This window comes from Oryx dammah, unplaced genomic scaffold (assembly GCF_014754425.2).
Source record: "Oryx dammah isolate SB20612 unplaced genomic scaffold, SCBI_Odam_1.1 HiC_scaffold_22, whole genome shotgun sequence".
In the NCBI taxonomy this organism is placed as follows: Eukaryota; Metazoa; Chordata; class Mammalia; order Artiodactyla; family Bovidae; genus Oryx; species Oryx dammah.
Genome location: NW_024070206.1, coordinates 57,882,748 through 57,895,780, shown reverse-complemented (window position 1 = coordinate 57,895,780; position 13,033 = coordinate 57,882,748). Strand labels below are relative to the sequence as shown.

The 13,033-nt window shown below is 40.5% G+C and overlaps 1 protein-coding gene across 1 annotated transcript in view; it reads right to left on the bottom strand.

Moving 5' to 3' along the window:
* Window positions 1–13,033, bottom strand: part of ZNF407 (zinc finger protein 407) — a 382,383-nt gene that overhangs the window by 156,357 nt on the left and 212,993 nt on the right. The window lies entirely within an intron of this gene.

Sequence of the window (13,033 nt, the reverse complement as noted above, 5' to 3'; positions counted from 1 at the left end):
ACATTCAAAATTAAAATATTTTCATAAGTTGATAAGCACAATGCAACAAAACCAGACTTTGGTAGCCTGATTTGACTATCACAAATTGGTCTATACTATTAGCAGGGTAATATAATTTTAAAAACAAGATTATGCTATCTGTGTTTTATATTATGATATAAATAAAGAGATGTAAAAAGAGTATATTCTTTCCATTAAGGCTTTACTATAATTTTACTACAAATTTTTTTAGATCCATAAGAGTAGAAAAACAATCCCAAGCTCCAATTAATTTTCTCATTTTGAGGCAAATGTGGATGACTTTAACAAATTAATCATTCAGGTTTCACAAATTCTTATGAATTGAATTATGAAATTACCTTTTATAAAAATCCCTCTTCATTTGTTATATGTAGTAATATTTTTATACTATTAGATCTTAAGTGAAACAGAAGTAAAAGCTGCTAAATATTTAAGAAATGTCACATAAAATATCTTAAGAGCTTCATTAATATTAAAATTGCCAATTAATTTATTTATATAATGTATGTGTAGAGAAACTATATTTACACCCACCCAGAGAGACTGACTCTGAAATTACTGTATCATTTGATCATTGCTTACTGGTACTGCAGAATGACAAATATAACTAAATACTTCGAAATGCACTGTAAAAAAATATCATGTCCGTATATCTCTTTGACGGGTCTTCATGCATTTAACATTTCAAAACCATGACAGGGATCTTATTTCCAAGATAAATTCCCCTATCTACTTATTTCTTCATGTATTTATTGTGGATCTAACCTTCTCCTACAAGAAATAAATAAGGAGGTTAAATAGATGCTATCTTTTAACAAATAGTTCCTCCAGACTGTATTACAACTTTATGAATGACAAAATAAATCCCTCATTTTTAAATCTACTGTGATGTACATTTAACAAAATTACATCTATGAAACCTCAATATATGTACTCTATTATTCATACATAATAAAAATGTTAAACCAGGGCTTAGAGCCTGTCATGAAATGACAAAAGCCAGATAACAAAGGACTAAGGCCACCGCTTGACTTTCAGAAAACCTCACGTGTTTTACAATTTGTTTTATGAAAATAAGTTCATGCTCTGGTACTTTGAAATGTTACCAATGTAACTTGTCCTTATAAAGACTAAGACCTATTCATCCCTGGGGGGCTTTCTGGAACTACACAATTCTGAGCTTTAAGTGCTGGAAAATATCTGCCTCTGTGCAGCAAGTATGGATGGTGTCCATCCAAAGGGTCCTCTCTCTTGGGGACCTTCCGGCAGCCCACCTAAACGTGTGTCCTGGACAGAGCCTGAGTGAAAATGTGCATTTCTGCCCTGCCCCACACACGCTGGAGGGAAAGGTGTCACAGTGTGTACAGCACGTACTTTAAAAAGGCCCGAACACCCACTCCACCACAAACATGGATCTAAATGGTACTGGACAGTAGAAACAGAGGGAAAAGTGTCAGGCCTGGTTCTCAAGAAAATCACAGGCTACTAAGTGAGAAAAGTCCTTCCCAAAGATAACCTCAATGCCAGGAAGAAAATGGAAAAGGCGTCATAAATTTAAAAGAAGCAGCAGTTAATGGGGGAGGGCAGATTAAAGAAGCCTCCCAGAGGTGACGTTGAATTTAGATGTTAGAAGACAAGTGGAGGGTGGAGATGCAGAGCCATCAGGGGAGACCACGTGGGGGCCATGTGGGGAGTCACAGAGGTGGGCCCTCTGGGTCCCAAGACGCCACGGCCTCTGTGGCTCAAACAGCCACTGCCCCTCAACTGCAGACGGTCACCCCAGTGTCCGCGAAACCCTGGGACCTACATTAGGCTGATTAAATGGTATAAACAGTTCTCCATCAGAAACTTCTTGTTTAACTGGATTGACAAAATATTAAAAAGAGGTCTGCTTCGCATAAAACTTGCTCGTCATCTCCTCTGTTGTGAAGGGAGTTACAGAGTAGGTCAGTTCAAGGACATACAACAGTGAGAGACAATCGTGTAAACAGTACAGCCTAAAAGGCCAGACGAGATAAGCACACATATGGATGATGGTGTTTGGTTCACCCTATATCCCATGGCCCATATAAGTGCCTGGTAGCCAGAGCTGTTCCATAAATGACTCTGGACCAGTGGGATGAAGGGAGCTGGTGATGAAGCTCCTCCTCCTTACCTAATCTCACTAGACTCAGAGTTGGGAAGTGGGATCCCTACCCAAAAGCAACAGCGTCATTCAGGCCTCCTAAGGCTCCTCATCCTCAAACCACTTGTGATTTTTGAAATACAGTAAGAAATGTCACTAGTATATTTTTATGTGATTTTCTAATTGCTGCAAATCAGAATAATTTGGAATGTAATTGCTTTAGTGATGCATTTCAGAGCTGTAATGTCCTTTGCCTTTCTCCTGGAAAGCCCAATCTGGATCCATACAATTGAGAAACTCATGCTCAAGTAGAAGCATGTTTAAAAAAAAAAACAAAAAAAACTATCCCTATTAATACATAAACAATCTTAAATATCCATCAGCTGGGGAGTAGAAAAATAATGAGTTTCATCATAAAATGGAATATCATGATGAAGTTAAAATGAATCAATGAGTTACATTTATAAGCATGGATTAAACAATCTCAAAAATGTAACTGCATTGAAACAAAACAAGCACAGAAATATTAAATACTAACATATGAGATCCACATGCAAAAACAGGCATGACATCATAATTTGTCAATACTGATTGTTTATGAGAAGAAGGGTGAAGGCATCATCTGGGGCTAGAGAGCTAACTACAGTTGTACAGTTTTGTTGTTTTTAAAAGGAATACAAAGTAAACACGGCCATATGTTAACATCTTCCAAAGTGCTTTCACTGTTTGTGAAAATTTACACTATTCAAAGTAGAAAATTAAATTAAGCAATCCAGTATTTCTTATGTTTTCTACATGACAGATTAAGTTAATAGTCATACTGATTCACCTCTACCAAAAAAAAAAAAACCACAGAAATGAGCAAGATCTGCTACAAATGAAACTTCAGTAAAACAATAAGCTAAGTTTTATTAAAATATTAAATAATTATTCGGTTATGATCTTTCAAAACTCTGGAACAAAGGTGTTGACTGATTCAAAATGATGATTGTAATGGAAAACTGACATCGCAAAACCTTAACTGCCAGGTATTGCTGGTCTTCGTGAGTAAACACTAAACACAGAACATACAAAACTATGTAAGGTTTGTATGATTCCTAGAAAATGTCCAATATACAAATGAATCTGTTTCAAAAATTTCTAAGTTACTCAAATACTACCAATATGCAGGTGGCTTCTTCGGGATAACAGCCACCATTTACAATGATTATAATTTAATGATTATGTAACAATTACACTAAGAGATAAAACAAAAATAGAATATGATGGGGTTTTTGCCCAGTAGTTACCATACAGATTTCTGCTAAGCTGCAAATAAAACTGAAAAACACTTACTTTCTTGAACAAAGAAGCACATAAAAAGACATAGAAAGACAATCACTAAAGAACAACTTCAGTGCTCAATTAATTCCCATGAGTGTGTTATGTTGGAAAGATAGCCAAAAGGCAACAAAGCAGAATGAAGCAGTTCAAAAATTCTGCCACAGTAACAAATGCAATAACTCTGATACACCCAGGAATGGTGAGGTGCCTATATTGTTTTTTGCCTAGAAAACCTTTGATTTAAACTATTTATTCACGCAAAACGGGCACTAAATCAACATGAATTACCCCAAAGTTACTCCAATGTAATCCTGTTTATCTTATTTCTATGAAGTTTCAAAGTACTATATAATATATACACGTATATATATAAATGTTTAAATAAAATATGTAACTTTAAACTACATGGAAAGTAAGAATGTTTGTCTTCTCTAAGTTGAAAATTGAAAAGTACCCTGACAGCTCAGTTATAACTAGGAAGACAGCGTTCCTCTGCCCTTTCCTTCCAAATACGTGTGTGTGTCTGTGTGTCTGTGTCTGTGTGACTGTGTGTATGTCCTAGGACCAGAAAAACAACTTTGACTCAATGAACAAAGTTGTATCCTGAAATCAAAACTATACAATGCAACTATCCAGATCATTTAAATTAGGCTAGACTCTCTAAAGTAACCTGTTTCTGATTATATATAAAACATGAGCATGATTTAGATCAAGAAGCCACAAAGACCTGAGATTAGAAAGGTTCCACTGACTGAATTCAGCTCTTCAGGCTCAAGTGTGCCTTACAGAGCAAAGCTGGAGACTTGCCGTGAGGGCTTTTATACAGCACACACGGAAGCCTGCCACTTAAGCCAAGAGTCCTGAGTGCATTTTTGCCCTGAACAGGTGATAATTAGCCTAATTAACAGGCAAGATTGTTGTTAACTAGTTGGGAAAGAAATTTAACCTTGTTCTTGCTTAAGTCTGTCCTTTTAAAACATTTTAAGATATCATTCAGATTCTAAAAGCTGTGAAACATGTTTTTCTGGCATTTTTGGTTCTTTCCAAAGGTTGAAAAGCTTTAAAAAGACCTGAAAAGGGCCAGAAAACATATTACTGTAAGTCAAAATTACTTCTGGGAGGAGCCTTTGGTAGAATATTAATCCCAGGTTGCCTTTGTCTACTAGGAACCCAGAGAATGACTCATTCCAGAGAAAAACATTCAAGGATTACCAAGGCCATGCCGTCAAGACTGAACGCATCCTTCAAAATCTCATTCCCATGAAATTTTTCTTTGTCAGGGAGACCATCAACTCTGGCTTACCCCAAACCATCCTATTAAATTTGGCTGGAACTGTCCCCATTTCACTACCTGTGACCAATCCTCCTAGCACAACAGGGGTCAGGAAAGTCTCCTTATTAAAGACAGTCCATATTTTCTACTTGGGGCTTCCCAGGCAGTGTGGTGGTAAAGAACCCACCTGTCGAGGCAGGAGATGCAGCTTCCATCCCTGGGTCGGGAAAGTCCCCTAGAAGGGAATGGCAACCCAATCCAGGATTCTTGCCTGGGAAATCCCATGGACAGAAGAGCCTGGCAGGCTACAGTCCAAAGGGTCGCAAAGAGTCAGAATGACTGAGCAACTAAACAACATTTTCTACTTGGTGGGCCATCAGGTCTTTGATGCAACTTCTCAACTCAGCCTTTGCGGCCCAGGAGTAGCCATGGACAGTACATAAACAAAGGAGTGTGGCTGTGTTCCAATAAAACTTTATTTATGAAAACAGGCGGGGGCCCTGATCTGGCCTGCAGACGGTCAGCGGCCAGTCCCTGGCTGAGATGGGGGTAGCATCCTCCCTCTCATTCCCCCCCACTGGCCCCCCGCAAAGCACCCTGATCTGTCCAGGGTAGAAGGATCTGAATCGAGCACTGCTGGCAAACAAAGGTCCACTAAGCCCCCTTCTCAGGGTTTAAGAAGTGGTTTAGTCCTAAAACAGTCTGTGTTTCCTGCAGGGCTTTCAAACGCCAACATGAGGAGCACAGGTGGAAGGAATTATACTGCATGTGAGACCCATTCAGGGCAGGCTGCCCCGTCCTCTTCAAACCACCCCTTTCAAGTGTGTTGCAGAGCTGGAGGGCCTGCAAAGTTGAAACAATTTTAACTAACCATAGAAGTCAAGTCCTAGAGAACAAAACATATATTAAATTGCCACAATCCTCCAGTCTGGACTAAATGAAATTTTATCGCTTCAGGTTAGGTGAGAAAACACTGGATTTACCCAAGGAAGGTTACAATGGCAGTTATAAATAAAGGACGAATACTACTGTTTACAGACCAAATAAAAAGAATTTCTTTTAAATTAGTGTTCTTGCTGATATAAATAATTTGAGCTAAAATGACAAAATGCATTTCATTCTCTATTTATACCTTCATCCCAAACATCTTGACTAATGTTTCAGTCTTTACACATTTATAACACAAGCCTAACAATCTGCAAATTGTAATAGTTGAGCTACTTCTGCTTCAACTGATCAATAAAAATGAGGTATGTGTTGGAACCTACTGTGTGTCCAGCAGTGATTCATGCTACGTGCAGACCTTTAAACGAATGAAAGATACATACACGTCCCCAAAGGGAGCCTGCGACTCAATGGTCAATGCTCATGTCACTGAAACACAAGTGCACCCCAGTGTGTGGGACTTTGGAAAAACCTTTTTAAAAAAGATGTTTAGAAAAGCATCGGTGAGTATAGATTGAAACAGATGGAAAGGCTTCATGGTTGACACAGGGCTTCGGGTGACCGTCAAAGAGTGAGTGGACTTCAGTAAGAGAAGTGGCCAGCAGTGAGAAGCCTGGAGGAGGCGCAGGCCGAGGTGGGTGAGGTGGAGTGTGCGAACCGTGAGTTACTCTGGTAGTGGGAGGGGTGGGGAGCAGGCTGAGCAAAAGGGGGAAATAAAGTTCATCCTTTGAGCTGAGTCAGATTTAAATGGCCCTGATAACAAGATGGAGACATTTGACTTTGAGATGACAAAAGGAAATGCCGGTCTATTCTTTTTCTCTGCTCTGCCCACCCCCCACATCCTCTATCTTTCATTACTTGTTTTTCAAGATTATTCGATTATATTCAATATTTCTAAGGAGCTAAATGTGGCTTTATCCTCCACGGGCACCCATGATCAAAAAGAAACAGTACACTTGTATACAAGCCACAAATATGTACGTGTCTGGGGAAAAACCTACCCTAACAATGCGCACATCTGAGATTCATGATAAACCCATTTGCACACAATCACATACACAGCACAGCAGTGCTGACAGCAACAGCTATGTGTACCTATGGATGCTATAAAGACGTTATTTCAGAGCTAAGAACCTCGGACGGTACCAGTCGCATGTCAATGGGAAAGGTTTTACTAAGTTTTCTGATGCCACTGTTGCCAGTTACAGTATTAAATATTTTAGAGTGAACTGGTTGGTAAATATAAATAAGATAGAATTTTACTAATAAGAACAAACAGGTTTATAGAAAGGAGGAAAGCACAGATTTTAAAAATCAACTACAAAATCCACTAAAGCTATTTTCTTTTAATTTTAATACATTAATATTAAATATAACTGATATATTAGTAGAAGCTGAGTATGAATAAAAACTTCTGTCCTAATTCAGACAACTTGTCACAGTCCTACTCACCAAGAAACAATGATTTGTAAGGAATTTACAAAAGTCATAATACGGTCTTTATATTGTGGTATTGGGGCTTCCAAGGTGGCATTAGTGGTAACACACCTGCCTGCCAATGCAAGAGACATAAGGAATGTAGGTTCAGTCCCTGAGTGGGGAAGATCCCCTGGAGGAAGGCATGGCAACCCACTCCATCCTGGCAGACTACAGTCCACAGGGTCTCACAGAGTAGGCACAACTAAAGTGACTTAGCATATATGCACAGTGGTGCTATTATGCCAAAAAAAATTGTTTCATTAACATTATAATATGAAATTTTACTAGGGCAAATATACATTGTAGAAAAACATCAGACATCTGATGAACCACTAGATGGTTCTAATCCCCTCTTACTAATAAAGCTGGCACTCTCACATGAAGAGAGCTGCTCAGTGCCTGCCATGCCATGGACTCAGAAATAATATTTGGGGTCAGATATTCATGCTGCTGGGGAAGGAGAAGTTAATAAGTGTCTGGCCTTGGGCAGCCTCTCAGAGCCTCAGGAGGACCATGTAATTTTTATTCCTGGTGTGTATTCACGTCAATATTTCTAAAAATACTGAGCATGAGACATCTCTTCATTTCATACTACAGTGTAGATCACTGGTGTTCTATAAATAGTGAATCATGAGAATTACCTATTATTTCCCAACTGTTTAAGACAGCGATAATAAGAAAGCCATGCTTTCCTGCTTGGATTCCTTAGGGCAATCCCTGCCAGCTCCAACTCACCAAGGAAGAACTATCAGGCGAGTAGTTTTCTTAACAAAATTAATAAGCCAAAGACAACAAGGCTGATCAGAAGCAGTGCTTGGGTAATACTCCTAACGGAGGAGATTTCAGTCTGTTAATATGACAGCCCTGTTAGAACCAGCAACTGACACCAGCATATACAGTTCTCTGCATATTAACATGAGGGACAGTGGGCCATCATTATTTATTCAAAATGTGACTTCATACAGGACTCAAGTACACAGTGGATTAAATGGAAGTGAGCAAAATAATATTTCTTTCTGCCAAACAAGTTTAAATTCACCTTTGATATATGTATTAAAAAACTGTGTATTTTTTCTGCAAAACATAGCACTGGACCATGTTAAATAGAGCCGTGCCCCTTGCGTACAAGCAAATATGGCATGTTTGCACTCTATCCTGTAGGTCTTCATGTGTCTACTTTGCAAACAGAATTTCTAGACATTTGAATATACTCGCCAGGTTTAGAAAGGGCTGTCCACCCTGACGGTGAACGTGTGATTTGTTGAAGCAAGAAAGGCAGCCTCTCCAAATTTAGGTATTTCATTGTCCTGGCCTTTGTCATCATCTCGGCCTTCCAGCATGTCAGCATGATCTAGGGAACCATTTGAGCTCAAGGTAAGATTAGCTGGAAGGGCTGAGATGTATGGCCCAGTAATCTCAGAGTTCAGTAGGAAATTGACCCTTTCCGAGACCTCAGTCCACAGAGCAGCAGTTACAGTACATTTCTAGAGTAGCTATCTGGGAGCCTTTGTGCGCTGGACCATCACCAGGACACGATGCGCGTTCAGAAGATGAATTCAACATGGGCACCGTCGAGTCTGACGTGGATCACAGCTGGCTTTAAATCACAATATTCTGACATTCAGATACATAGAAATATCGTATTGCAAGGAATTTTCCCTGCTCCTTTCTAAATCATAAGTTCAAGGGAAACTGCCAAAATTGGATTAACATAAAACACAAATTCTTAAAGAGTCTTAAAGTGACTATGATTCAACTAAGAGTAAGTAAATACTGGCAATCTCTCTGTCGTTTCTCACACATGTCCACCACGCAATGGGCATGACGTAGCCTGCGATGAAACAGTAAAACTACAGAAAACATATATATTTGAGGTGAATCTGGGTGGGAACAACCTCCTAAATGTAGGACAAAGCAATGAATTTAGCTTCCTTTCAGTAGTCATGAGTACTATTTACTTAAAAAGTTGGATGTGTACAGCTATAGAATTCTTTTTACAAAACAGAGTTGTGGACTTCAGCTCCTTCTCATATGTTCTACATTATTTTGAAAAGATAAACTCAGATAGGCATCTATAAACACTGCATATAGATGATTTATACTAATTTTTCAAATCTTCAACACCTCAAACAAAAGACTATACGGAATAGCCTTATCATTTATTATGTACCTTCCAGCATTCAAAATATTAAATTAAATTTCTTTCTAATATAATTAAGTGCATAAGCGAAAACAACTGGAAGGATGTAGGTGATAAAATATATTTATACTTGGCATAACTATAGTGTTAGGGCAGCTAAAATACAGAATTAACTGGAGCTATCAAAATGAGGTTAACAGCAAAAAAGACTTCAATTATGGGCTGGGAAGGAATAAAAATGAAAGTCAAAGAGGTTGCTAGCTTAGACTTTATGATATAAAGAAAACAAAACTGCTCAACTCTTTATATGGCTCTATTCTCTTTTTATTAAAGATTTTTTCAGACCGAAATACATGAACATGAATTAAAGTCCAAGAGATTACTTCATGTAAGGCAGTTAACAAGCAGACTTTTGCCCAAGTGGGAGCACCCATGAAGGAGCCCTGAGGGTCAGACCTCACTTCACGTCCAGCAGTGCCAGTTGCCCCGGCAGAGTCTCAGGGATGCAGCACGTGGGCACAGGCACCCACAGACGGTGCCCAGCAGGCGGGGACCACAGGTGCCCTGTTCTGTAACTTAGCCACGTCCTGCCCAGCCTGGCACACTGGCGTCTTCAGTACATGTCAGACTGCAGCCCAAGAGCGAGATCTGACCTACCCATGGCAGCCTGAAGGACACCCACGCTGACAGCCATGCCCCTTGACCTGAGAATGTAAATTTCAGCAGTCACCTCAGTGGGTTCCTCCTCGCCTCCCGAGACCTGGTGACCCACCCCACACCTTTGGTGGTCTGTACTCTGAGGACATCCATTTGTATCTGCAGTCTGGTTGGGACTCCATTGCCCACTCAACAGTTCCCCCTGGGTGGCTAACAGGCTTCTCAAATGTTAACACATCTACACCTGGTCCCCAGCCTCCCCTGATGGACCTGCTCTGACAGTGGTTTCGCCCATTAACCACATCATTAAAGTTAATGATGTGACCTCACTCTTCCCACCGTCCAGGCCAAAACCACAGCATGATCCATGACTCTTTATCTTATCCAGTCTACCTGCGTGGGATGCGCTTCTCAGATAGATTCAGAGTCCGGACACTTCCATCTGCCTGCTGTGGCCACTGGGGTCCAACCCACCACCCCCTCAGTGTCCAACAGAGCCCAGCCTCTGCCACCACCCCCCGTCCTCCATGCAGGCTGCTCTCTGCACATCACACGGCAGAGAGTGGCTCTGCTAAGGCCTGAGTCAGACCACGCCAGGCTTCTGTTAAATACCCTCCAATCTCTCGCAGAAGGAAAAAACCCAAGCCCTCTGAGGGTCCACCAGAGCCTGGCGTGGCCTGAGCTGCCATCACCTCTCCCCTACCCCGCACCACCTCGAGCGCCCCCCAGCACAGGGGCTTCTTGGCATCTCTCAGCGACACGCCCACAATCCTCTTCAGGATTTGAGGATTTTCCCTCTGCTCAGAAGACTCATGGGGCTGGGCCCCTCTGCTCAGTCAGGCCTAGATCACCCATCACTTTCTCTCTGAGGCTCCCCATTGTCTCCTATAGAAAATCATCCCCCTTTCCAGCTTCCTGGGTGGCGCTAGTGGTAAAGAACCCTCCTGCCAAATCAGGAGACTTAAGAGATGCAGGTTCCATCCCTGGGTCAGGAAGATCTGGAGGAGGGCATGACAACCCACTCTAGTATATCTAGAGAACCCCATGGACAAGGAACCTGGAGGGCTATAGTTCATGGGGTCGAAAAGAGTCGGACAGGACTGAGAGACTAACACTTTCATACTTTTCAGGGCCCAATGTAGGGCTTACCACAGAGTAGTTACCTAGTGGATAAGTGCTCAAATAACAAATTAATTAAATACTGTAAAAGAACAAAATTTATAAAACTTTATTTTAATATGCAATGCATCAAAAAATACACACACAGACACACACACATGTATGAACAAACAGAAACCACAAGGACAGAGTCCCTGTGAACAGCAGTAATCCTGGGCAGGAAGCGGGACTTGGCCGAGGGAGCCCAGAGGAAGAGGAAAAGCATCAATCAGGGAAAAGGGAACTTCTACTCAGCACCTTACGTATTACTGTACTGCAAATATCTACCAACACACATTCCATTGTAAAAATATATATGGATAAGCAAACACAATTTTAGGAGAATAACTGAATACAAGGAGGTTAGCACAAAGAAATTTTTAAGTTAAACTTAAAAGAATCACTGATTTTATCCACCACTGGCTTTTCTATGCCATACTTACATACAGTGTTACACAGCTGAAAAAATCAGAGTGTTGCAGAGAGAAACAGGTGAAATATTTACTGAGGCAGTATAAAATCAGATCTATAAAGAGAAAGACACTTTTCCCCTCAATTTTTGTAATCAAAAACCTCACTATATTTATATTCAGATAGGTCAGACATCAGTGCTAATTGATTTTATAACCCTATACTGTGAATGCCATAGAGCTGACAGCTAATCACAGACACACTTCACTGCAATTAAAGAATCCTCTGTTTGTCACGAGTAACCACATAATCACAGTTCTGGAAGAGATGGTTCTAGGTATTTGGAAGAGATGGTTCTAGGTATTCAATAATGAAGATATTATCACATTTTTCTGACTGTCAAGCCAATTCTCACTAAAGACCTATGCTAATTTTTTGATTTACTTCCCTGTTACACAAGAGCCCTGACCCTGTTGTGGCTTATTTGCCATTCAAAAGTTGACTCCGTACCACCTCACCCATATGGACTTTTGAATTGCTTACCACTTCCATTTACCTACATTCCCTAAAACTCCAAACGATTCAGGGACATTAGATTTTCATCTTCTTGATCTCTTTCACAGTGATAAGGGCAGGAAATGATGTATTAAGAAACATTTATAAAATTTAATAATCTTACAGAACTAAATTTTACTGAAGGCTCAAAATATGGCAAGAAGTATTCTGAGAAATGACATTCCCAACGACATGTTTAAAACTGCAAACAAGCTGCCTGCAGGAAACCACGCCACCACGGTGAAACAAACAGCCAAACAGCCACACTGACATCAACGTGGCTGAGGCGCCAGTGCCTTGGCTGTTCTCTAAGCCTGAATTTCTATACATGTCAGGTATAGAAAATACTGTCAAAATATGCCCCAACAATAAAACCCTGTAATTCTAATTTCAATCAAATTTCCACTGAGTGAGGTCCTAAGGATGTGTTCCCAAAGTCATGAAGTGGTGCTACCAAAGGCCGTCCCCTCCAGGTTAGGAAAAAGCTTCTGAGGATGAGAGTCAGTGGCATGTATCTATCTGGGATCAACCAGGCATCACAGTTGATTCTCTGTCCTGAAAGACCCTGGCTTCCCATCTGTGGGGCTAGAGGCAGTCTACATGTGAGGTAAGTGTCCACTGAACAAAAAGGCCTGACTTCCAGAAGACAGAGGCTTGAGATCTCTATTCTTTAATTTGTCAAAGACAGAAAAACAACAGAAAGCAACAGTCTAATAAACGATGCTTTATAGTAATACAAAACCAGAAACACAAGTAGGAGAAGGAAACACAGTAATAACAGTAAAAGAGTCGAGAACACTAGGCTTCCCAGGTGGCTCAGTGGTGAAGAATCCACCTGCTAATGCAGGAAACACAGGTTCGATTCTTGGGCTGGGAAGATTCTCTGGAGGAGGAAATGGCAACCCACTCCAGTACTCTTGCCTGGGAAATTCCATAGACAGAGGAG